The sequence below is a fragment of the Ammospiza nelsoni genome, chromosome 34, assembly GCF_027579445.1.
Source record: "Ammospiza nelsoni isolate bAmmNel1 chromosome 34, bAmmNel1.pri, whole genome shotgun sequence".
In the NCBI taxonomy this organism is placed as follows: domain Eukaryota; kingdom Metazoa; phylum Chordata; class Aves; order Passeriformes; family Passerellidae; genus Ammospiza; species Ammospiza nelsoni.
Window position 1 is genome coordinate 824714 of NC_080666.1, and position 24495 is coordinate 849208.

Consider the following 24495-nt stretch of genomic DNA (forward strand, 5'->3'; position numbering starts at 1 on the left):
TGCAACATGAGGAGAGGGAGTAGAGATTAGTCCTGAATATATCCTGAGAATATGTGAAAAGTATCAAAAGTAGAACCATAGGAATGCAGAAGTAGGCGTAGGTGCTGATATGTAACTGACCAATCCTGAGCTCAACTTTTGCAATATGTATGAAGCTCATTATTAACTGTATTTAACCCGCCGTACTGATCAATGAAATTGGGCCTGTGATGATCAAATTGATGTCTGGGTCTCCTTCCGTCGACAGTGCCCTGCACCCAGGCCCTTTGCAATAAACCCCAAATCCCAGCAGGGCCCTGCACCCAGGCCCTTTGCAATAAACCCCAAATCCCAGCAGGGCCCTGCACCCAGGCCCTTTGCAATAAACCCCAATCCCAGCAGGGCCCTGCACCCAGGCCCTGTGCAATAAACCCCAAATCCCAGCAGGGTCCTGCACCCAAGCCCTTTGCAATAAACCCAAGTTCCACGACCTGGCTGCAGAGATCTCTCATCTCTGTCCATCCCGACTGTGCTACCCCCATCAATCCTACACTGGGGCAGGGGGGGAAACCCCAGAGTCCCTAGCGATGGACAGGGGGCTCAGGGCTCGGGGATTAAGATGTACTTGTGTGATAAATAGGTATGATTCGTGCTGATAAAAATTGAAACAGTAATCAATATTGATACAGTAATTAATATTTGAGAATAATAAAATAGTTAATAGCTAAAAGTTGTAATGCCAAAGAAGAGAGGGAAAGGAGGGGCTCCACCCACCCCCCCTTCCCAGCAGATGTTCTCAAGGACCACAGGAAAGAAGCTGAAGATACAGTTGCTAAAAATGACCAAGAACCTGGTTGGGTCCAAGAAAATGCTAATTATAAGGGACTTATTGCTTTGATATGTAGATGCAGTGATACATTAGTCTTGGCTTACATTGTACTGGCTTGGTGCGCATGTGTAACCCAAAGGTGAATTAAAGGACAACGAAGAAGACTACAGGGCCTTCATCAGTGACGACCCCCAAAGACTTGTGCGACCACCAAACCGAGTGATGGCGCATGCGTGATAAAGGTGGTAATGAAGGCGGAGACAGAAAAGTGACGAACGGAAAATAGGAGGAGATGGCATTGACACATGGCATATAAGGGGTGACTTCCACTTGGCAAGCCTGTACGTGAAGTGGCAAGGGTCATTGAACTCTGCCCTCCGTACCCCGCGGTTGTTTTTGCTTATGCGCTATTATTTGAACCAAATTATCCCTTGTTTATATATTTTTTAAACTATTTAATTAAAATTGTTACTATTTTTAATATTGTTTGGCCTTTTTATGTTGGGATAATTGGGCAAACATAACACTTGAAATTTTGTTGTTATGTCTAGGCTCTGAAGCAGGATTTGTCATTGTTGTGGAACCAAGATTTGTCAGGACCCAGGACATCCCTCTGGCTGTCCTGAGCAGCCCAGACCCCTGCCAGGGGGCTCAGAGACCCTGGCACAGAGCCCAAAATGCCCCTGTGGTTTTGATTATGACCCATGGAGCAAATTACCAATCTGGTATGAAGATCAGCAAGCCACAACACTTTAGGTAGCATATTGGTGAAGTTATTACAGGATGGAAAAGTAGATTTCAGGGTTTTTGGTATGGGGGTTCAGTAGGGAAGATGGTGGGAACTGGATGTGTCTAGCTTTCTCCTTCTTCTTCCTGGCCTCCATCTTCTGCTGTGATGGTGGCACTTACAGATTGGTTTAGAGTAGAAGCCCACTGTCTAACACAGGTGATAGGTATTGGAAAGTAATTGTAAACATTGTATATGTCGTTTTTAGTATAAAGACATAACACAACCCTGGGGGAGGCAGAGTGCCTGGAACTGTCTTGCTGAGCTCACCTTGGCAGGACAGGAGAAAATTTTTTATAGATAAAATAAACAACCTTGAGACTGAGAAATGAAGAGCCCTGACTCCTTCTTCAAGCACCAGACTGGGAAAAGAGACTTTGGAACTTTTCTCAGGGTCACTCTGACCAGCCAGAGATCCTGACAAAGATTAACCAAGGATTAATACAGAAATAGATGTTCTAATCTATCCTTGCACTTCTGCTGGTCCCTAGGAAGGCTGGTGGGTGATTTCTGTCTGTGTTCAAATATTTAAAGCAACAACAAATAGTCCCACACTTTATATTTCAGATAAACAATTTAATGGCATCTTAACATTGGTTTCACAATCTTATAACGTGCATATTTTACTCCTTGTGAAGCTGAAATCTTTTTAAATACAAGTAATTCTACTGAAATTTTAGAAGTTTCGAAACCATTTTAACATACTGAAAACAAAACAGTCTAAAAAGACAGGTCTAACAGCCATTAAAATGCAGGAAAAAGCAAGAGGACTTCAGGTAAAAGAACATTCATTTAACAGCTACGTTTCTTCCACTAAGTAGTTATGTGTTAAGAAAAACAGAGTAAATGTAAAAGAACAGAAGTTCTTTGAAACCAGAATTTCTAATGCCAGAAACAGCTTTGAAACAACTTTCTGTGTAGTTCTATTTATTTCCAAATTTAAAATTGGCTAATTTGTGTCCCAACATTTTGAAGCACAAGGGAGGAAAGGTGGAAGATGCTCTGCAGGGGTTGCAGTTATAGATCTATAAAGTTTATATGTGTAAAGGAATGAACACAGTATTAAACACACTGAGTATGACAGAAAAATGCAACAAAGCACCAACTCTGAGAGAAAAACAGCCCTGCAAGCAATGCCAGGGCACTGGGCATTTCTGCATTTTAAGCAAAGAGCTTTACAGTATCTTTAATTTTCCTTTTCCTGTCCATTTTGGAGAGCACAGCCCACCTCGTGCATTCTCCTCATGGTTTTGAGTTTCAGAGCAGAGCCTGGAGATTTCACACTGCATGGAGCTGGGCTCTGGGAAGGAAAATAAAGCCATCCTTTAGTTTCTGTAAACAATCTGATTAGCTGCTTGGTTTAATCTTAGGAAAGGCTAACATACCTTTTTTGGTGCTGTGGAATGTAACTGTGAAGCTTGTGGATAATCTTTGTACAAATTTTTAAACATTTCTTCTTCCGAGACTATGCTCTAATAAATTAAAAAGTTACTTAGTCACACTATATTAAAAATACTTTTTCTTTCCCCCTAATGATATTAGACTATGAAAAAGATGTCATTATGAGGCATAACAGTTCAATAAAAAGAATGTTAATTATCTACATACAATGACAATTCCAGAAAGAACCAATAAATTAAAAATATACACATAAATATTGGCTGGAATGTGGAAGCCCAAACTCTTTATTTCCATTCTCAGCCCCAGCAGTGAGCACAATGAGCTGCTCAGCCCATGATTTGTTCTCTGGCTCTTACCAGGAGGTCAGTGTGCTCAGAGCTGTCTGACTGAGTGTCCAGCTGCACAAGCACTTTCTGCTTTTTCCTGCTGCTCTGCCCTGCAGGCAGGTTTGTGCTTCTTCCACTCTGCATTTTATCCATTGGAGGAGTCTTTATAACACATGTCTGGGAAAGAAAATGTTTCTCTTTTTAGATTATATTTTATGGGGTAAGTATGGAATCTAAAGCCAAACTCAGGACCCAGTTTACAGTCTGAGTGTCCCAGAATTCACCTGAGAGAAATGGTGGAACTCTGATCTTTCCATCCAAACATGAAGCAAAGACCCAAACAAAGTGGGGTGGGGTGGAAATATAATTTTTTTATATTATTTTTGTTGCCAAATGAGGAGAATGAAGGGGAAGCTATGGAAGAGCTGAGTTTCATGGCACATTGTATTTAAGTTCTCCGTGCTTATCTGCAGAAATTCAGGTTATTCTGAACTGTAGCCGCTACATTGGACTCTATCAAACATCAAAGAAAATGGGAACAAACAAAACTGCAGGAAAAGGCTTTCAGAGAAAGATTGATAGCTACATCAAGATTGGTGTTATTTAAAATAGTCTTTTCACTAGAAGTGAAACTGAGAAGCATTGAATGGTCCAGTGCAGTCCTTTTTTAGACTGATAACATCAAAATGGTGCTGGATTCCATTGTTCCAATGTGAAAACCACAAGTGAACTCCTGACAGGAAGAAGGGTGAGTTCTGCCGTCAGGACTACTTTGATACTTTGACCATTTTTACAGCTAGATCAGCTTTTTTCTCTTTCATAGAGGAAAAGTGCCTTTACAAATGGACACTTTTAAAGACTAAGTAAATCAGTTCTAGAGACATTAAAAAATCAACAACTGAGCAAGAAAAATTACACACTGGGAGCTCTTCCAGAAACTGCTGTCTAATATCTCCATGGGATGGTGTGACCCTTTAAAATCCCTTCTTATCCAAGGGGGAAAAAAATAATCTACAGAGAAGTAAGAAATATAGGCAGAAAAATGCAACAAGAAAAATTCACTGTTAGGAGTTACAAAACTTCAATGTTGGACTGCCCAAGAGGCTTCCTGTACTGAAGGAGGCATTTTTTATTTTTATTTAAATATTTTTTTTTATTTCAGGAATATAATTTGGAGATTTTCTATTTTTACATGAATAGATTCACTGTATAGATCTAAACAAGGTTTAGCAGTCAGGAACATAAATTTGTATTTTCTATAATTTAAAAAGTTTGAAGTCAAAAGCATTCCAATGTCTTTTGTTGAATGCAAATAAATTCTCATGGCACTTCAATTGATTCTACAAATATAAATATTACCAAATTGTAAAAGCAATTAAAAAGTTAAAGTTACCTTGTGTTTCTTTTCACTGTCAGGAATCACACTGCCAGAGTGCTCTTTTACAAGATTCTCCTACAAAAGAGTTATGTGACAGCAAGGAAATACTGATTTGAATTCAGTTGTTAAAAATCTTCTTGGTGTAATTACAGAGCACAGTCTACAATCGCAGACTGCTACAAAGTTCACACAAATAGATGACCAGATTTAGCACAAGCCCAGCATTCCAAAGTCACTGTTTTTCTGTTCAGTTTCATTTCTTATCCAACTTCTCACACAGCACAAGCCCAGGCCACACCTCTCACCCCCAGTGCTCAGGGAATAAAAAAACTCCACCTTTTCTTCCATTTCTGCTCTCAGCTGTTCCTTAAGGGAGGACAGTTCCCGTTTCAAACATGACAGCTCATTTTCCTACAAACCATTAAATAAAGGACAGGGTTAACTCTGCACAGCCCAGAAAAAGGAAAACAGTCCCAAGTGAGACAGTAATTAACAGGGACACTCATTAGATACACAAGATAATTCTATGTGCTTTTCAGCCCTATACTTGAAGCTTTGCTTTAGCTTGTTTAACAAAGACTGAAGCACTGTAAGAAACAGGTACTTGATCAGAAGTGTTCAAGGTAATACCTTAAAACCCTTGGGAGAGCAGGGGTGAGAGGGCACAATCTAAATATTTAAAACAAAAATTTCCTATTCAAAGTCAGAAACATGGGAAGTCAGAACATGACACGCTACCTGGAGGAGCAGACACAAACACACTGCTACTGCAATTTATTTTTAGAAACATTTTGAGTTTTTAGTGCCCAGAATAAGATCTGTTGCAGCAGGTTGGGTGGGACTGCTACTGGTAAAAATTAAAAGCACACTGGAAGAGTTCCCAGAGAATGTCTCTGGTGGGAAGACCCCAGAGCACAGCAGGAAAAGAAACTCTCTAAGCAAACTGAAAAAAGATCTTTAGAAGTCACAAACTGACTGAAGATCACATCTTTTGTCTCTCTGTGCTGTTGGTGGGCAAGAGGGAGGGATTGGAAAAAAAGATGTTTTAAGGATTTTTTAAAATTCTTATTACTCACTTTTAATTCTATTATTAATTTTTATACTATTTATTTTGAATCTGCTTTACCCTCAAAGTGTTTTTCTCCTAATCCTTATCTCAACTCAGTCCTTGAATTTTTCTTTCCCCTCCTCTGCTCAACAATAGCAGAGAAAAATGAGTAAATGCTTTTTTTGTGTGTGCCTGCACTTAGCCAGTATAAAACCCCTACACAAGGACATCAGCCCCTTCACTGAATTATTGACCATTGCAAAGTGCTCCTTACCAGTGCTCTTTCTGATGAGAACTGCTTTTGCTGTTTCATTTTATATACTTTTAACTCTGCATCTTTTTCTTCAACCATTTTATCATATTCTTTCTGTGGTAAAAAAAAACCCAAACCAACAACAAACTCAAAACATGTGACTAAATGTTGCAATTATAGAGTTATCCAGTCTTTAAACATCATTTTTTCAAACCAGGCCCTTAAGATTCATAAAGAAAAGATTCATTGATGCTTCCGCAGAAACTGTAAAACAGGAAATGCTCAATTCAAGTATTATTTTGTGGACTGGCAGAGAGTGCTTTATTTCTGTGCAGCAATATGTGCTCAACACTAAGCCAGCTGTGCCATCTTTATTAATGTATCTGCTAAAGATATTGCAAAATGAGGAATAGAAAGGTAAACTAAAATGTGTCAGGCTAAACTGCTGATGGTCACTAAGTAATCTCAGAGAGAGCCAAACTGATACTGAAAAATATTGCATTCACATGGTATCAAAGGAAGCCTGAATTGAAAAAAATCTAAAAATCCCAGAAGTTTAGATGAATGGAATTTATCTGCCCATAGGAATGTGTTCATAATCTTCAAATGAATTTGATTTTAGATGATGCAAAGTGCAGCATGTGTTCAGCTTCCTTTTCCCAGACTCAGGCCTGTTTCTGCTTTCGAAAGGTCATTAACGTGGTGTCACAAGTTATAAACATGGTATTGACATGGTATCACCCATTGCAAACCACAGCAAGCAGGAAAATCTCTGACCTTGTGCTTTTCCATCAGTGTCACCATCTCAGTTTTCTTGTGCTGACATCTGGTATCAGTTTCTCTCCGTATCATTGCAGTTTCATCACAAAGCAACCTCATATTTTCAGTAATAAATTGCATCTCATTCATCAACATAACAATATAATTTTTTTTAGATCTTAATTTCTTCTTCCCCCTGTGGGTGCAAAGTTTGCAGTCCCACTTGGGCTTCATTTGCTTTTAAGATCCCTTTCAAATACCTCATCTTTTCTGCAGATTGTTAAAATGGGCAAGATCAAAGGTACAGCCATGGCAGGCAAGCTCACTGCAAACCAAAAGGCCATTTCAAGCCCTCTGCCCTAACATTTCTTAGTATTGCCATCAAAAAAGTGTGGGCGGAAAAGTCCTAATGTGGGAGACGTTATAATCTAATTTAATTGTGCTGACTTTATACCAAGGGTGGAATTTCTTTGCACTATATCTTGAAAGAAAGAATTTTTAATGGAGTTCTTATTTTAAAGATATTTTCAAATACTCCAACCTAAGAACCAAATGTACTAAAGCTTTGCTCACAGGCAAACACAACAAGTTCCATTTATATCTGAAATGTAAGAACAAGGACTCCTGCCAATAAAGCTTCATAAAAACATTTTAAATTAAAAAAAATTAGATTGTAAAAATTAACACCTCTCACCTCTTCACGAAGTTTATTTTAATTTACTTTTCTTGTTTCTATGTCTTTTTGATAGAAGTCAACTTCTTCCTTATGTTGCTTGTTCATATTTTCCTTGTCTAACTGCAATTTATTCACCTTTTGAGAATGCAGAATTGCTGCTGTTATTTGTTTAGGAATTACTATGTTGATGATTTTTTCTTACCTCTTATTTTTGAACACAAACACTCTGTTACTTTTCAGGCATATGATTAAAGTGTTTGCTATTTCGAAGTTCATCTTTTTTTTTAATAAAGAGTTGAACTTAGGCCTGAAGTGAGTTAGAAAATACTCAAAGGAACAATGGCAACAGCACAATGGGGAAGACTGCCCTAAGCAGTCACCCTAAATGCTGTGAATGCCTCAGAAAAAAACAAATACAGATGGAGATTTTATTCCCTCTCTTGTAAGTCTGTATCAGATTTTCACAGGTTTTATGGTACATATGGTACATTTTTCTCCCAGCTATGCATTTTGATTACAGTTTTTCCCTTTTAAGTTTATCATATGAATATCCTCAAAAAAGTCCACTTTTCTTCAAGTGCAGTACCCAAAGCTGGACACAATATTCCCATCAGAGGGATTGCCACTGAAGAACACATTTAAAGAACAGCCTAAAAAGAGTAATATATTTATATATATATATATATGTGTCCTTTAAATTCTTTTCTGTTACAATGAGGTTGCTGAACCCTGTTCAGTCCACTATCAACAAAAGAAAGGAACAGATTTGAAACATCATTAATTGCAATGTGAATCCATCTCTTAATGTCCAATAGTCAGTGTCCAATGATTAAAAATGGAAGCATCTTCTAAAAACTATGAACTCATTCCTGCAAAGTCTGTATCCCAGATCCAAAAACCAGTTCAGAATGTATTTAACAAGTATTATCATTATTTACAGTGGGACTTAAAAACACTCACCTCATCTTCTACATGATGTTATTTAAACCTACCTTCTCTTCATAAGTATTACTTTTCTTGCTTTCTGCAATAATTTTCTTTTTCAGCACCTAATTCTGTTGAAATAAAACAAAACAAGCACTGTACCTTAATAAGTTAATAGAATTATGTCATGGTTTAACTGCATCAAGAAATTCCAGCTTTCATCAGGCAAATAACTCTCAGCTGTTGTACAGCTCAGGTTCCAGAACAATTTTTCAAACAAATGAATGTTCAGCTAATTTCTGTGATAATTACTGTTTCTTCATGACCTTAAGAAAGGCTCCTCCTGAGCAGCAGCAGGGAATAACAAATGAGGTGCAGAATGGGTATTAAAACTAAGATGCTGCTGACAGAAGGTGTGAAGATGTCATGACCAAAAATACAAGTTATTTATTTTTACAGTGAAGTTACTACAGTTTGTGCCAGTGCAGAATTCTTTTCTACTAGTGGTAACTGAGATACTCATACAAGTACATAAATAACACTATGCACTAAATGAAAAAGAATAGAAGTTTATTAAAGATATTATTTTTGTAATTGCTCTTTTCAAATTAAGGCTCATTTAACAAATCAAGTGATTCCAAAGCTGACTCCCTAGTTTGCTCAGGGTTAGGATAAGAAAGGAGAATTTTTAAATTAAATAGGTGTATCTAAAGACATCACAGCAGACACAAACCTGCTGAAAAGGCAACCCAAAGTATAATGTGTTTATGTATTTGTGATATTTAAAATCTCTACACACCTCCTGCTGCAACTCTTCAATGCATTTGGTTTTATTTTCCACCTGTTTCTTTAAATTATTCATCTGAAAAAGATATTTCAGACATGAATTAGTAAGTTCTACAAATGGCTCCCTATGTGAGCAATTCCTGTAAATGTTCTCAAACCTGCACTTGCACCAGTCTGGTTTGTTCCAATGGGACTGAAACACCAGCTGACATGTCAGAATAATCAGAGTTTTAGCCATAAAGTACCACAAGATGTTAATTAATAACAGTGAACCAGTTCCTTAGTGGTTAGAGACTCAAGAAAGAAGAAGAAAAAAACCCCAGGATCTTCACAATTTAAAAAATGCACTTGTATCAAGTTCCCTACATCCATGAAAAAATGAATTTTCCCAATTATTTTCTAGAATCTTCAATGGCTTTTCCTTTCTGGAAATTTCATTTTCAGTACTCTTAACCAGAAATTAAAATTGTAAATCTTAGACGTGTACAATGAAATTTTGAAATCCATTCTAATGCTCAAAACCCCAGGTTGCTTTGAAACAATAGAAAGAAAGTAAAAATGTTTGAATCTATTTAAGCTAAAACTCACACTACATATAAAAAGCTAATCCAGAGCCCATCCACCACTGAGTGGGTATATGAAAAACAGAAAAGCAGGTTCTCTGTTTGCCTGAAAACAAACAAATAAATCTTTAATATCAAACTTCCAGCACAGAGTGAACATCCCAGTGACTGTGCTTGTCTTTTGAAATACCAGGGCTCACATGTGGACACACAAGGGCACAGCTGGCAGCAGCTGGGAAAGAAGAAACCTCTGGCAGAGATCACATCTCCCAGGCAGAGCTTTGCAGAAAAAACCCCAACAAAGATTTTACATTGAATGCTGTCCTGCAGGTTCTGTAAGATATTTTCATGACACAGGACATACATTTTCTTCTCTGTCATCCAGTGTACTTTTCAACTCTTCACCTGTCTTTGCCATTTTCTCCTTCAAAGACTCCTGTTCATTTCTAAGTGCCAATATAACAAGCATTAGTAAATATTTACATATTGCCTTTAACTTACTTTCAGTACTTCTAATAAACCCATATTTTATTTTCCAAAAACAGCTGCTAATGTTGATGGGAACTTCATAAGCTGCTCAATGAAAATGTTCTTAAAATGCAGCAACAGGCCCAGTAAGTCAATATGTGAACTGTCCATACTTCTTTTAAATAGGAAAAGATGTTCCAAGAACCCAAGGAAAATACATCCTGACCTGGACTATTGCAATGCAGCTGTGAAACATGGGAGCTGCCTGTCTGTTGAACTGGGGATACAGAGAGTAACTCTGATCCAGTTTTGCCTTGTCACATTTCATCCATAACCTTCAACTTCCATTTGAATTTCCTTCACACCTGAGATGTCTAATGCAAAACAAGACAGCTCCTACTGTGTAATACAAAATGATGGCAAACATTGTTCCTGCAGCAATTGGTATTTCTAATCTGAGAAAATTTCTACTTGGCCAACAGCAATTCTGAATAGTTTCTGTTTAGCTATGTAATCTAGAAAAACTTTAATCAAAAAAATCCCAGAAAGCAGCATTTGAACATAACCAACTATTTGAGTCTACTTCCTTAAACAATATCAAATATTATTAGTATTTTTTACTTGCCTTAGCTGGCTATTTGCCTCTTCTAGATTTTCAACTAACTGCTTTGTATTTTCTTCTTCTTTCTTACTATCCTAAATAAAGACCCGTGTCAGCAAAGAAATAAAATTCAAAGTGACTTCTTAAAAAATTCAAAGCCATCCAAAGCACACTGACCTGCCTTGTTCACAAGTGTAAATACACTTCCATTCCAATTCAAACACAAAAAATAGCTCAGGTACTCTACAGACCCAAGTCACGTTGCAGCTCATCATCTAATTTGTGAAACTGAGTCATTTGTCAAATTGAGTATTGACTCAAATTGAGTCCTTTCAAGAAAGCTGGAAGTTTACAACTTGCCTCTTGTTGTTCTTGCAGCTTCTGGAGTTCTGCTGCCACAGCATTTTTCTCTTGTGCTGTTTGTTCTTTCTCTAGTGAAAGCTTACTGAGATACACTGTTAGCTGTTAATTCTTTAACCTAATTTAAAACAAATGGCCAAGAGGAATAAGAGGATGCATTTTGAAATCTCCTTTTAAATAAACATACCCATTATCAAGTGTTATTCCATGCTGAAAGAAGTCCAGGCCTTTATCTACAAATATAAGCTTTGCAGCAGAGCCAGAGAGAGATGTAAAAAGGTGACAGAAGAAGGGAAGAAAATCAAAGTCAACTTTTATATAAATATAACGGTTAGTGAAGATGATGTAGTTCAAAGCAAGATTAGCAATGAATTCAGAAACTTTCTCTTCTTGTTAAATAAGTCAGAGAGATATGGAACAACTACATATGCCATAGAATACATACAAATAGAGAAAGTGGAATTTAGAAATGTAAGTATATAATTAATGGCATATATGTGGTTCAAAACTTCCATTAGAAAACAATCACAGTTCATTTCACTGTGTATTAAAGCAACTTCTATATTACACCAAAACTAATTCAATATTCTATTTTCAAATGGTCATACGCCTCTTGTTCAAGATCTGCTTTCAGAGTCACAAGCTGCTTTAAATAATCTTGTTCCTTCTCAGCTGTTCTTGTCAGCTGTGCTTTCAAATCCTGGAATTCTTTCTGCAAAATGAAAAGGAAGAGTTTTCAGTATCCATGAGCAAACTCCAACTGCTGGAGGTTATCAGACATGAACTAAGAGCACAAGGCTTTCAGAAGAACCCAACAACATCCATGCCATGGATTATCCAGATTGGATCTTTCCAGTCTCTGCTGGGATCTGGAAGTGGTGTGAGACAGTGAACTGTGACACCAGTGCTGTTCATGTCTGTCCCCTGCTGTGAGTTTCATTACTTGGGCTGCGCAATTAGGGTGGGACCCTGCTCTGGGTGTATAAACTTGTATCCAAGTCATGATGTGTAACTGCACTATTTCTAAAAACATGTTACTATTGCCCTGCTTCAGACCTCTCTCATCTGGAGAGCATTTTCATTTCTCTCTCCACATTTCTCTGTTTCTGCAAATTTTGTACAGTAGCCTCAAGCCTCAAGATTCTTCTTCAGTAAAAGTCCTCCAATTTGCCCATTTTAGAAAATGAGTGAAACTCAGTTCAGAACACTCAATGCACAGATTATAACAACAAGCAGACATAGTAAAATGCACACCTGATTTCACTATCTTAACTTTAGCTGATATGGATTCTTGTTAGGCTTGTAAATATAAAATCATAATGAAAATAAACCTCTGTTAAGAGTGTATTTCATATAGCTTAGACTTCTGTGACAGAAAATGGGCCTGTGTCACAGCACAGCAGGGTTCACAGAGGCAAGAGCTAATTACCTTCCTGGAAGGAAGGAAAAATGGGAAAACTTTATATCCAGAGGGAGTGGCATTTGAATGGGCATGAACAAAGGAGGAAATAACCAAAAACCTTGAGATGGAAAACCAAAAACAAGGGAGACAAGAAAAACCAAAAGCATGGGAGACAAGGAAAACAGAGGCAACAAAGAAGTTCTTCAAAGAAAACACTGAAATTGTGTGTGAGAAAGTTTAGTAGAAATGTTCAGGTAGACTGGATGGAGTTTATTTATGGCATTTAAGATACTTACAAAGCAAGAGGAATTTCATATGAAGAGCAAATGCCATGAGATTAATAAAATTAACATTTACCAGAGTTTCTGACAGCTCTTCAAGTTGCACTTCTTTATCACATTTTACTTTAGTCATCTCTTCTACAGCACATGAAATGTAAAATTATTGGAACAGAAATGATTTTTCATATTTAGCAGGCAGTATAAAACATTTACCCTTTTGCAATACCCAGTTCTCAAAACTTGTTGAATTAAGTTAAGAAACTGAAAAGCTAATTTATGACTTAATCTAAATATAGACTTGAAAAAATGATTCAGACATTAGCAAATCTATATCTGAAGAGAAACTAAATATTTATCTTAAATAAGATTTACAGCCTATTATGTTTTCCACAAATATAGCTTCAAATAAACCATGGACTGTAAGACTAGAGTATTCTCCAAGTATTGATGCACCTGCATTGTTCCAGAAAAAAAATCTGAACTGCTGAAGGTATCTCATGGATATGCTGGGAAAGGAAACCAGTTGCTACTAACTTCCAAATGGTTTCTATGTGCACTTGCACAATTCTGGTATTTTTTGCAAGTTCTCAACAGCAAGACAGAGCTCTTACCCTGGGGACTAAGGAGCACATCCCTAGAAACCACAGGATATCAAATTGATGATATTTAAAGACAACCCCTGCCAGCATCATTCCACTTCCAGCATGGGGAGGGTCACAGAAACCTCCATGGGAGGGTTTTATCTCTGCTGCAGAAGTCACTCCTGGCACCTGCAGTGCTGCTGCTCTGAGCTGCAAACCAAAATTACCTGCAGAGGAATTCATGCATGAATGGTCTGACTATTGGAGCTGTGCACAGCACTGCCCTTTGGCTGCTGCCAGCACCAATGAGCCCCAAAGAAAAGGGATCAGCTGAGTAAAAATAAATCCAGGCATTCCTGACAGGCACAGGCACTGTAAAATCATTTCTCCAACTACCAGAGACAGTCCATTTCCAGACAACAGCAGAAAACATTTTTATTACTGCCCAGCTCATTTTCTGCCTTTCTACAAGCCTTACCCAGTTCAGCAGATTTATTCTGGAGCTCCAAGGTAAGCAGCTTTGAGTCATCTTCAGCTTTCTTTAATCTAAGAAAATGGTAAATTAAAAATCCCAAATGTAGAGTACAAAGCACTGCATTTGAAACTTACAGGACAATAAGACAAAGTCTTACCACAAGCACTTTAAGAACATTTACCTTTCAACAGGCAGATGATAGATCTGCCTGCAACACACATCAAATTTCACTTTTACAACCTCAGAACAGCAGACATAAAAGTAAACAAATATATACCTACCTTTAAGAAATCTGTATTTCTTAAAGACAGAATTATGAAAGTTGGAGGGGACAAAAATTTACTTTTTATACAGTATCAACTATCACAAACAAAAAAAAAATTACATTAAATTCTCTGCATTTAGACCACTGCGTGAAAAAAACCTCCAAATTTCAGCTTCATTTCCAGTTGTTCTTGATTTTGTCATAGACTGCAACCTGTAAGATCACTCCTGGAATTTAAACTCATTAATTTGCCTATTTTGCAAGCTTTTCAAATCGGTAACAGAAGTCTCAAACTCCTCTGTCAGGGCTGCAAGCAAAGCCTTCATTGTTTTACATTCTTCCTCCTGCTCTTCCTTTTCTCCAGTGACCTGAATTAATGTTTTCACTGTAGTCTGGAATTCAGTTTCCAAGTTCTTTTGAGTAACCTTCAAGACATGATATCATTTCTAAACATGTTTTGCAACAAACAGCTACAGCTGTTTCATGTCTAAAGTATCCATAATTATTTATGCAAATACTCATCTAATCTATTTCTACTGTAAAACTATAAGCAAGGGGTACCTCTGCCTTTTGCAATGAAATTTTAGCCTCTTCCAGCTCTGCCCTCAAATGCTCTTTACTGACCTGGGATTCCTTTAACATTTCTTCATTATGTACTAAACAAAAAAAGATGTTTATATTTTAAAAAATAGGATATTTACTAAAAAATGCTGCCAAAAATGGAAAATTACATACATTTAAAGAATGTAACAAAGACCAATGGTACTGACATCATATACTATAAAATAATATATAAAATTTGAATATAGATGGCTTAAAAGTATTGGCAATCAAGTTCTGAAAAGTTCCCTCAGTGACATCTGCCTGACTGTAAATTTGCAAACTGAAGCAACATATTTTTCCCTTGTAATTTTCAAAAGCTCTCACTACTTGACTCACCCTAAAAACTGCCCTGCCAGTCCTGCTCCCACATGAGCAGCTCCTGCTCCAAACAAAAATAAGGCCTTCAAGGCCCCAAAATTCTGCTGCCAACCAGCAACAGAATAGGACTGTCATGACCCTGTTTCCTGTGCTTCTCTAAACAATTACATATAATAAATAAACAATTATAAACAATTACATTTCAATTCTATAAACAATTCCATTTAAACACAGCAGGCAGAACTCTTACATTTTGCTTCCATTAAATCAGCAATCTTATTTTGTGATGTCTGCAGCTGAGCCTTGATGTCTTCTACGACATCATCTTTTTCATCTCTCTGTATAGTAAGAGCTGAAATCTAGAAAAATGCAAGAAATATCATCATGAAGTCTGGAAAAGATATTAATTTTCATTTGTACCCCAGGTATGATAATCAGACATTTTGCTGTCATTCAAGATAGACAGATAGATAGATAGATAGATAGATAGATAGATAGATAGATAGATAGATAAAATTTGTCTAGATATAATCTTAGCCAAATATTGATCAAGTCACATTACTCTAAACAAAAAAGTTCTCCAATTCAAAATCAAACCATAAATTCCAGTAGAGTAAAGGGACTGAAACACCACTAAACTTAGCAGAATTTGACTTAAATACAGCTTCAGATGTTATTTTGTCTTTTTTACTAATACCCAGAAACACTTCTTGGCTCTTGCATTGCCCCTTTAGGCACAAACAAAGCTCTACATCTTAGATGGTAAAATGAGCAAACCTGCTTTTCCTTTCGACTGACTTACAGTTTGCATTCTTTCTCAAACTTGTCCACTTTTTCTGCTTCTTCTTTTACTTTGGAGATACAGTAACATCCATAGTTAACATTCTAGCTGAAATATACTCCAAGTTCAATACAACTTCCAGTTTAAGATTGCCTGGAATTGTACAGCTGTACCATTTGTTTCCCAAGAGTAATTGCTGAGGCAATGTTTGATTTTATAATCAAAATACAAACAGAAAAGAGCATGTGAGAATGAAACAGGAACATAGCAGGCTATACATACAGAGAGAGAGCATTTAGCTAAAGTTTCTGTAGCTATACACTAGTGCATTATCATTTAAATAAACAAACTATGGGAAGTAAGTATTGATCTCTAGACTGTACTTCACAGACAAAACTTCAATTTTGAGTGACTGTTTGAGAAATAAAGTTCCAGCTTTGGCCCAGTGGAACAGCAACAGAAGGGGTCAGGCAGTGACCAAAGGCAGCAGGAATAAAAGAAGGGTCCCAGTGTCTCAGTGTGAGCTGCTCACCATTCCAGCCCTTCACATTTCTCTGCCCTGACACTGCATGTGTAACACAAGCTATGAAGTACAAAACTGAGCCAGCTGCATAAACTCAATAAACAGAATTCTCACATTTGAAATTCATTTCCAATCTGTCATTCTCTGCTTGCACACGAAGCTCTCCAAATGCCACTGTCATTCTCTAAACACAAAATTTTATATTTGAAGTTCAATATTGGAAACCCTGGAACTTCTCCAGGGGCTGCTGCCCACCTCAGCCATTCTGAGGAACCAGCAGGGAGGTGAAACAGAGCCCAAAGAGAAGCCAGAAGTTGTGGCAGTGACCCAGCACTAAGCACACATCACCCAGATCACAGGATCTACATCCCACACACTGCTGCACCTTCTCCATGGAATGCGTTTGATATAACACAAAAATAATTCTTGAAAAGGGATTGAAAACCCAACTTCCTGCATCACACATGACATGATACCCACACAGGATGGATACAAACAGTATCCCAACATAAACATGGAACTCAGCTCAGCTCACATAACTCACATTCCTTGCATCAAGTTTGCTCACTTACTTCTACGTTGCTGTGAAGTTCCTCATACAATTATATTGTTGCTTCCTTTTTCTATTCATCTATCAAAGCAAGAACATATGAGAAAGTTTTTCTTTTGGACAAGAATTCCAGCTGTCCAAGTGATTATACTTAATCAGCATAATAAATTTAAAAAGGAATTATCAACTCCATTCTTATTTAATAAGTCATTATGAAACATGCTGCCGAAAGTTACAGAATCTAGGAAAAATGTGTATTTCAATGAAACATTAAGCAAGCTCAGCTTTTAAATTTCCTTCCTAAGATATTTTTTCTGTGAAAAGTGTAATTCTGGATCAGTTTATGTGACCATATTAATTATTATAGTATTAATGCTGTTTAATAATAATCTATCAAAACTGTTAGTATTTATAAACTGTAATCTAGTGTTTAGCACTGAATTTCTTCTTATCAGCAGATACCTATAACCACAGAGCTGTCATTATAAAATTGCAACAACACTCCATGTCCATATTTTCCTTCTTTCCTTTCACTTTTGTAATTGATACTATTTTTTCCTAAGAAAACAATTAAAAAGAGAACAGTAAAAGAAACAGCTATCAAAAAAGAACAGTACATCTATATACAAGGGTTTCTAGAATTAAGGCTAAAAAGAAATAGACACTTCTTAAGTATCCACGATCAAGTTAGTAAAATTCTGATGATTATAATACCAATTCTAAATTGCATATACAGTAGGATTTCCAATCAAGAACATATTTTAAAACCTCAAGAATTTAAACTTTATTAAGTTATCCAACTGTCTTGGCTTGTTCAGTTTCATGAGAAGAATTCCAGTTACTCATTACACCTTGGGGTTCAGACCTTTTTTCCCCACAAATGTGTGATGGCTGAAAACAGGAAATGTCAGCTCTGGAAATTTGTTCCAGAGTGCTGGGAATTCAGAGTAGATTCTACTGCCTAAAACCAGGCATGAAGTGTCACTGCCTATGTCTGAATATATTCCCAGAGTGTGGCTGGGACTGCAAAGCTTCAATGGGCTGAGCAGCCTTGGGGAGCCCTGCCCTGCCCTGCAGTGGCTCCAGTGCCAGTCGGGGCTGTGGGCACTGCCTCAAACCTGGAGCACTGTTTGGGCACCCAAAGAGCTCCCAGGCTGGCAACTTTGCAGCAAGCAATTTCACTGCCTTCAAAAGCCCTCTGCGTTCAGCATTACAAACCACAAGTCTGTTAGACCTGGGGCTTCACTTCCAATTTTGTGAGCCACTTAAAATTCATTTCTCATTCTGAGAGCCACATCCAGTCGATCTCAACTGGAGAACTTTTCTGAACAGCACAAGAAATTTCTTCTTCTTGCTTCTGTTTGTGAATTTAGAGCAAGCTAGAAGCACATTTACTCTGATAAATAAAAGCTATAAAAGCATTTACATTTGCTGGTCTTCTCTGTGAAGCGAATGCAGGTTTCCTTGAGCAGATTACACAGATGCCTCGAAGCAGCAGCTCTAAGGGAGGGAAAAATATCATGTTTGCACAGGAGTGCACAGTGCTTTGTGCACCTAAGGAGTAACAATGGAAATGACCTTCAAAATTTAACAGCTACATAAAACTGCCCACATGAAAACTGATTATTTCCACCACAAAAATATATCCTTGGTTCTATTACTTACTCTTCCAGGAGATCTTTATTTTCACATATCTCATCTTCCAGTTTCAAATGGAGTTTCTCATTTTCAATCTGATTTCATAGGGAACAAATGCAAAAAGACACTGTTATTGAAAAATCTATTAGAAATGCACTTTGACTTCTTAAATCCCTCATGAAAAAGTAATTTTGGGCATCAGTAGACAGAAGTCTGTTCTATCTGGTATTACATGCTGAGTCATCTTTTGCATGAAAGATTCAATAATTAATGAACAATAATTTACCAGCAAATGAGACACTTACAGGTATATTCTTCATACACACCCTCACACAGGACAGGTGCCTGCAACTTCTCAAAATAATCATTTTCTCAAGGCACAAACCAAACTGCAACAGTCTTTAATATTTAATTGTATCAATAATAGTGTCATACTGAATCAGGAAGCACTGAACTTCATTTATTCAATGTACACTATACAATATTGGCCTGCAGTTCTTGAATGGCTTTCTTCTGTGCTTCAATAATCTTTCTATTCTCTTGGAGTTTTCTTTCTTTCTGGTTTAGTTCAGTTTCCACAGTCAGTTTCCACTGCTTGATCTTTTCAGCCTCTTTGTAGAGTTTTGAGAACAATTCATTCATTGTTTCTGGATTCTATTAAAACAGGTTCCACAATTTAATCTCAAACATTATCTAATTAATAGTATATAATATCTAATTAATACTGTTGTAGATAATGTATTTATCTCTTAGAAACATCACAAGAGTAATATTTTTTCCACAGATGGTGATATAAGCTTATATATGATCAGGAGCCCAAGTTTAAATCTTTGTGCATCCTCTGTGTATGTATCAAAAGGCATTACAGAGCACATAGAAGAAACAAATACAATGAAATATCCCAAACCCCCTTCAGACATCACCAAATAGATGGGCTTAAAGACATGGATAACTGCAGTCCACCAAAATCAATAAAAATTTTGCCAGAATTATCAGTGAAGCCAAAATTCATTCTAGCAGGTTCTTCACCCCATTTCTGTCCTCTCCTTCTGACAGACACTGCTGAGTTAAGTAGAAGAAGCTTCAGAGACTTTATCCAAGAGTACCTGTGATATTGCCATGAACACACACAGAATCACAGAATCACAGAATCACAGAATCACAGAATAATGAGGCTGGAAGAGACCTCTCAGATCATCGAGTCCAACCTATGCCCTGACACCTCTACTACAGCACCAAGTGCCATGTCCAGGCTTTTTTAAACACATCCAGAGATGGTGATTCTACCACCTCCCTGGGAAGAGCATTCCAGTGCTTCATTATTCTTTTAGTGAAATTTTTTTCCCTAATATCCAACCTATCCTTTCCCTGCTGTAGCTTGAGACTGTGTCCTCTGGTTCTGTCAGTGCTGCCCGGTGGAAGAGACCGACCCCACCTGGCTCCAACCTCCCTGCAGGAAGCTGTAGAGAGCAATAAGGTCACCCCTGAGCCTCCTCTTCTCCAGGCTAAACAGCCCCAGCTCCTTCAAACGTTCCTCACAGGGCTTGTGTTCCAAACCCCTCCCCAGCCTTGCTGCCCTCCTCTGGATGTGCTCCAGCATCTCAACGTCCTTCCTAAACTGAGGGGCCAGAACTGGACACAGCACTCAAGGTGCAGCCTCAGCAGTGCCAAGTACAGAGGCAGAATGAGCTCCCTGCTCCTGCTGGCCACACCATTCCTGATCCAGGCCAGGAGCCATTGGCCTTCTTGGCCACCAGGGCACACTGCTGGCTCATGTTCAACCGGCTGTCACCAGCACCCCCAGGGCCCTTTCTGCCTGAGCACTGTCCAGCCACACTGTCCCCAGCTTGGAACGTTGTAGGAGACTTCTGTGGCCAAAATGTGGAACTCAGCTCTTGGACTGATTAAACTTCATGCTGCTGGACTCTGCCCATTCATCCAACTGATCTAAGTCTCTCTGCAGAGCTCTCCTTCCTTCCAGTAGACCAACACAAGCTCCCAGCTTAATGTCCTCTGCAAATTTACTCATGAAGGACTCGAGCCCTCACCCATGCCGTCTATAAAAACATTAAACAGAACTGGTCCCAGTACAGCCCTGAGGGACAGCACTGGTGCCTGGCTGCCAGCTGGATGCAGCACCATTCACCATCGCTCTCTGGCCCAGCCATGCAGCCAGTTCTGAGCCCAGCACAGAGTGCTCCTGTGCCAGCCATGGCTGCAGCTTCTCCAGGAGTGTGCTGTGGGAGACAGTGCCAAAGGTCTTGCTGGAGCCCAGACACACAACACCCACAGCCTTTCCTGCACCCACCAGGCGGTCACCTGCTCACAGAAGGAGCCCAGGTTGGTCAGACATGACCCACCCTTGGTAAAGCCCTGCTGGCTGGGTCTGATAGCCTGGCCATGCTGTGAGTGCTGTGTGATAGCACTCAGTATGAACTGCTCCATTATCTCACCTGCTACTGAGGCCAGGCTGACTGGCCTGGAATTACCAGGATCCTCCTTCCTACCTTTTTTGTACATGGGTATCACACTGGCCAGTGTCCAATCATCTGGAACCTCACAGTGAGCCACAACTCCTGATAAATGATGGAGAGAGGCTTGGCAAGCTCATCTGCCAGCTCCCTCATCACCCTGGCACGGACCCCATCTGGACCCAGGGATTTATAAATATCCAAGTGTCCCAGCAGTTCTCTGCTCACACATGGAGCAGGAAGGAAAACCACCACCCTTGTGGCCTTAGAGCACCTTGAAAGTGTCCTACAAGCAGTGCTGGGCCAGTGGTTGAGGCAGGGAGAGCAACACAGGAGCCCCAAGGGCCCTTTGGTTCACTTACAACAGCCCCAAACAACATCCTTGTTTTGGCTGCATCACAGTTTTGTTACAGTCCTGATGGTACTTTAATAGCTTAGGATTAAAAAAGTCTAAAAAGTTGTCAGGGATATGAAAATCAGCAGAGAGAGCACAAGAAATGTGTTTTATTTTGTGGTAGCAAACAGTGTTTTGTAGCTGCAAAGTACAGAAGCTATTGCAAAAAAAATGAGCTGTACTGAGTTGTGCTAAAGCAGAGATCTGCTGGTAAAGACACTGTGAAAGGAATCCAGTGCTTGAGGAAACCACTGAATTCATTGTTTTACAGATAAAATAAATCCAGACCAGGCAATTGGGACAATCCATTTCGGTTTTCCAAATAATACTCTGACTTCAACCCTTCTGCCCCTCAACAGAGTATTCAGAGGCAGTTCCACAAGGATAGTTAAGTGTTTAAATCTTACTCTAATTAAAGCTCATAGACTTTGCAGACACTTCAAACAAAGAAAAAAACAACAATATTGCAATCACCTTAATTTTTAAAGATTTGTTTCCAGGCATGTTCACTAAATCACAAATATCTCCTCTAAAGTGATTCAGCTTTAAACAGGAGACAGAAAGCATTATTCCCGTCTGACTACTTCCTTTAGCCCTGAAATATCTACTGAATAATGCTTTAGGCACTGTTTGGGAACAAATTCAAAAGACCCCAAGGAATTAGATGTGCAGAGTTGATACTGAGCTGACCTCTTCATCTACTTCAGAGCAAAGTTTCACTTGCTGTGAAATTGTATCTGAAACATGAAGAGATTTTGATCAATGTATTTCTAAAAAAAGTAACAGTGAAACTGTATTTAACAGTTACAGATAGGAAACTGTGAGACTACTCATGAAAATAAAAACTTGACAATATATAAAAATCTAAAGAAGGTGCATGGCAAATATTCCAATCGTACCTGAATCAGTGATTTTGCCACGGCTCAACACATCGAATGGCAGCTTAAATTCATCATCCGAGCATCTGTTAATACCCTACACAAATTTAAAAATTAGTTCCTTAAGAGTAGATTTGCAAAGAAGAATTATAAAAGCCAGAAAAAATCCCTACAGATGATGTGAAAATAGAATGTGTCATTAATTAAACAGCTGCCTACAATTTTCAAAGCCCAAGGTATTGGTAATGGCTTTGGAACTCACTTCTTACTTCCCAGTGGTTGATCAAACTGTTGGTGTCCTGCAGTTTGATTTATAGACTGCGGCCAAAGGGGAGCTTTCAATGCAGGGAACTCAGCAGCTCCTGCCTGTCTGGGCACTGGTGCATGGCAAAGGACTCAAGGAGAAAAATTACTTTTCTGAAGACTTCAGTAGTTGATATTTCTTTTTTGTTTTACTTCCAAGGGCACTTCTAAACCATATCTGATTATGTTTCAATATGAAAATACCCTTTTACAAGTTTTTGAAGTCACAGAAGTTCATCCTGTAAACAGCTAACTCATCTGATGTCAGAATATCTTGTTTGAATCTCAACATATTTCATAAGGAGCTTCGACATGAAAAAATAACTTGTTGAATTCTGATAACTCAGTGTGGGGACAGAACATTTTCACTGCACACCTGATCTGGTGAGACCAAGACACCAATGCCAGTGCGAGGATCTGAGTGGGGCCTGTGGGAATCCATAAAATCAGAGGGGTTTGGGAAAGCTGCAAAAGGCAGGCCTCAGAGACAGCAGAACTGTGATCAGAGCCAAGCAGCAGCCATGAGATAGGTCAGCAGAAAAATTATGCAAAAAGTAGAAAAGGACAAATAGAACAATGGTCTGTATATTAATGCTTGGCTTGAATAACTCCCTAAGCTACAGAAAAGTTTATCTAGCAAGGTATTAGGAAGTTCTAAGCTTAATAATGGAGCTCTGTGCATTGTGTTTCAAGGCTTACAAGCAGGTATTGTATTCAAAAAAGGCAAGCATTGTTTTAACCAAAGGTACCTGTGCTTATAGTGGTTGGATAGAACTGCTGTCAATATGCTTTTGCTTTGTGTGATTGGTCAAAAAACTTTTAAAGTAAGTTGTCACATTAAGTTCTTTGTCTGTTGCCTGGGATGTGAGCTGCTGGCATCTTCCCATTGTCATAACCAAGTAATGAGACTGATGCTGGAAAATAAAACAGCTCAAGGCAGTTCCTCAGCAGTTCCGTCCCATTAGTGATTTGTACACAGACTCCGGCCAGCGACAGAGCCCTGCTCGCTCTCTGGGCTGAATTACCCACAGCAAATGTGGACTTACAGCACAGAGCGGATGCTCCAGAAGATGATTCCCTTCAGTTTTGAGAGAACACAACAGCAAAAGTCTTTGAAATTCAAACCGAAGATGTCTGTGCATGTGCCACTCTAGGCATATGCACAGAAATTAGTCCAGTGCAGGAGCCGTCCCGGCCTATGCAGGGGCAGGTGTGTGTGTGTGTGTGTGTGTGTGTGTGTGCTCCAGCTCTGCCGGGACAAGGGGCAGGTGTGTGTGTGCTCCAGCCCGGGGCAAGGGGCAGGTGTGTTGTGTGTGTGCTCCAGCTCTGCTGAGGCAAGGGGCAGGTGTGTGTGCGCTCCAGCCCGGGGCAAGGGGCAGGTGTGCGTGTGCTCCAGCTCGGGGCCCTGCCGGGGTACTCCCCGGGCCCAGCACTGTCCCCGTGTCTCCGGGAAGGGCCCCTGCGCTTTCCCACCGTCCCCTCCTCAGCCGCGGCCTCCAGAGCAGCACAGCCCGAGGGGGCGGCCAGCGGGGGAAGGGGGGGGGGGGGGGGGGTGGTATGTGCCGCCCTCACCAGCCCCGGCCGAGCGCTCACCTGGGATCTGCCCGCAGACACCTGCCCAGCGCTCAGGCGCGGCGGCATGAACAATTTAAAGCGGTTTTCCTTCTCCATGGCTCCGATAAAAGGGCGGCCGGGGCGGCCCCAGCTCCCAGCGGCCGCTGAGGGCGGGCGCGAAGGGCGGGTAAGCGACAGCGGCCCCTCAGCGCGGGAGAGCTCTGAGGGGAAGGGGGAGTACCGGCTGCACAGGGAATAACTGGGGGAGCCCAGTCCTCCCGAGGGAAAAATGCGTGTTTTGTGATTGCCTTTTCGCAAATATTAAAATGAATATTATATG

General features: G+C 39.4%; 2 pseudogenes; one reads left to right on the forward strand and one right to left on the reverse strand.

Annotated features, from left to right (window-relative positions):
* The window catches only part of LOC132085941 (zinc finger protein 23-like), a 148752-nt pseudogene that overhangs the window by 98403 nt on the left and 25854 nt on the right, over positions 1-24495 (forward strand).
* On the reverse strand, positions 2183-24272 carry LOC132085974 (synaptonemal complex protein 1-like; annotated as a pseudogene).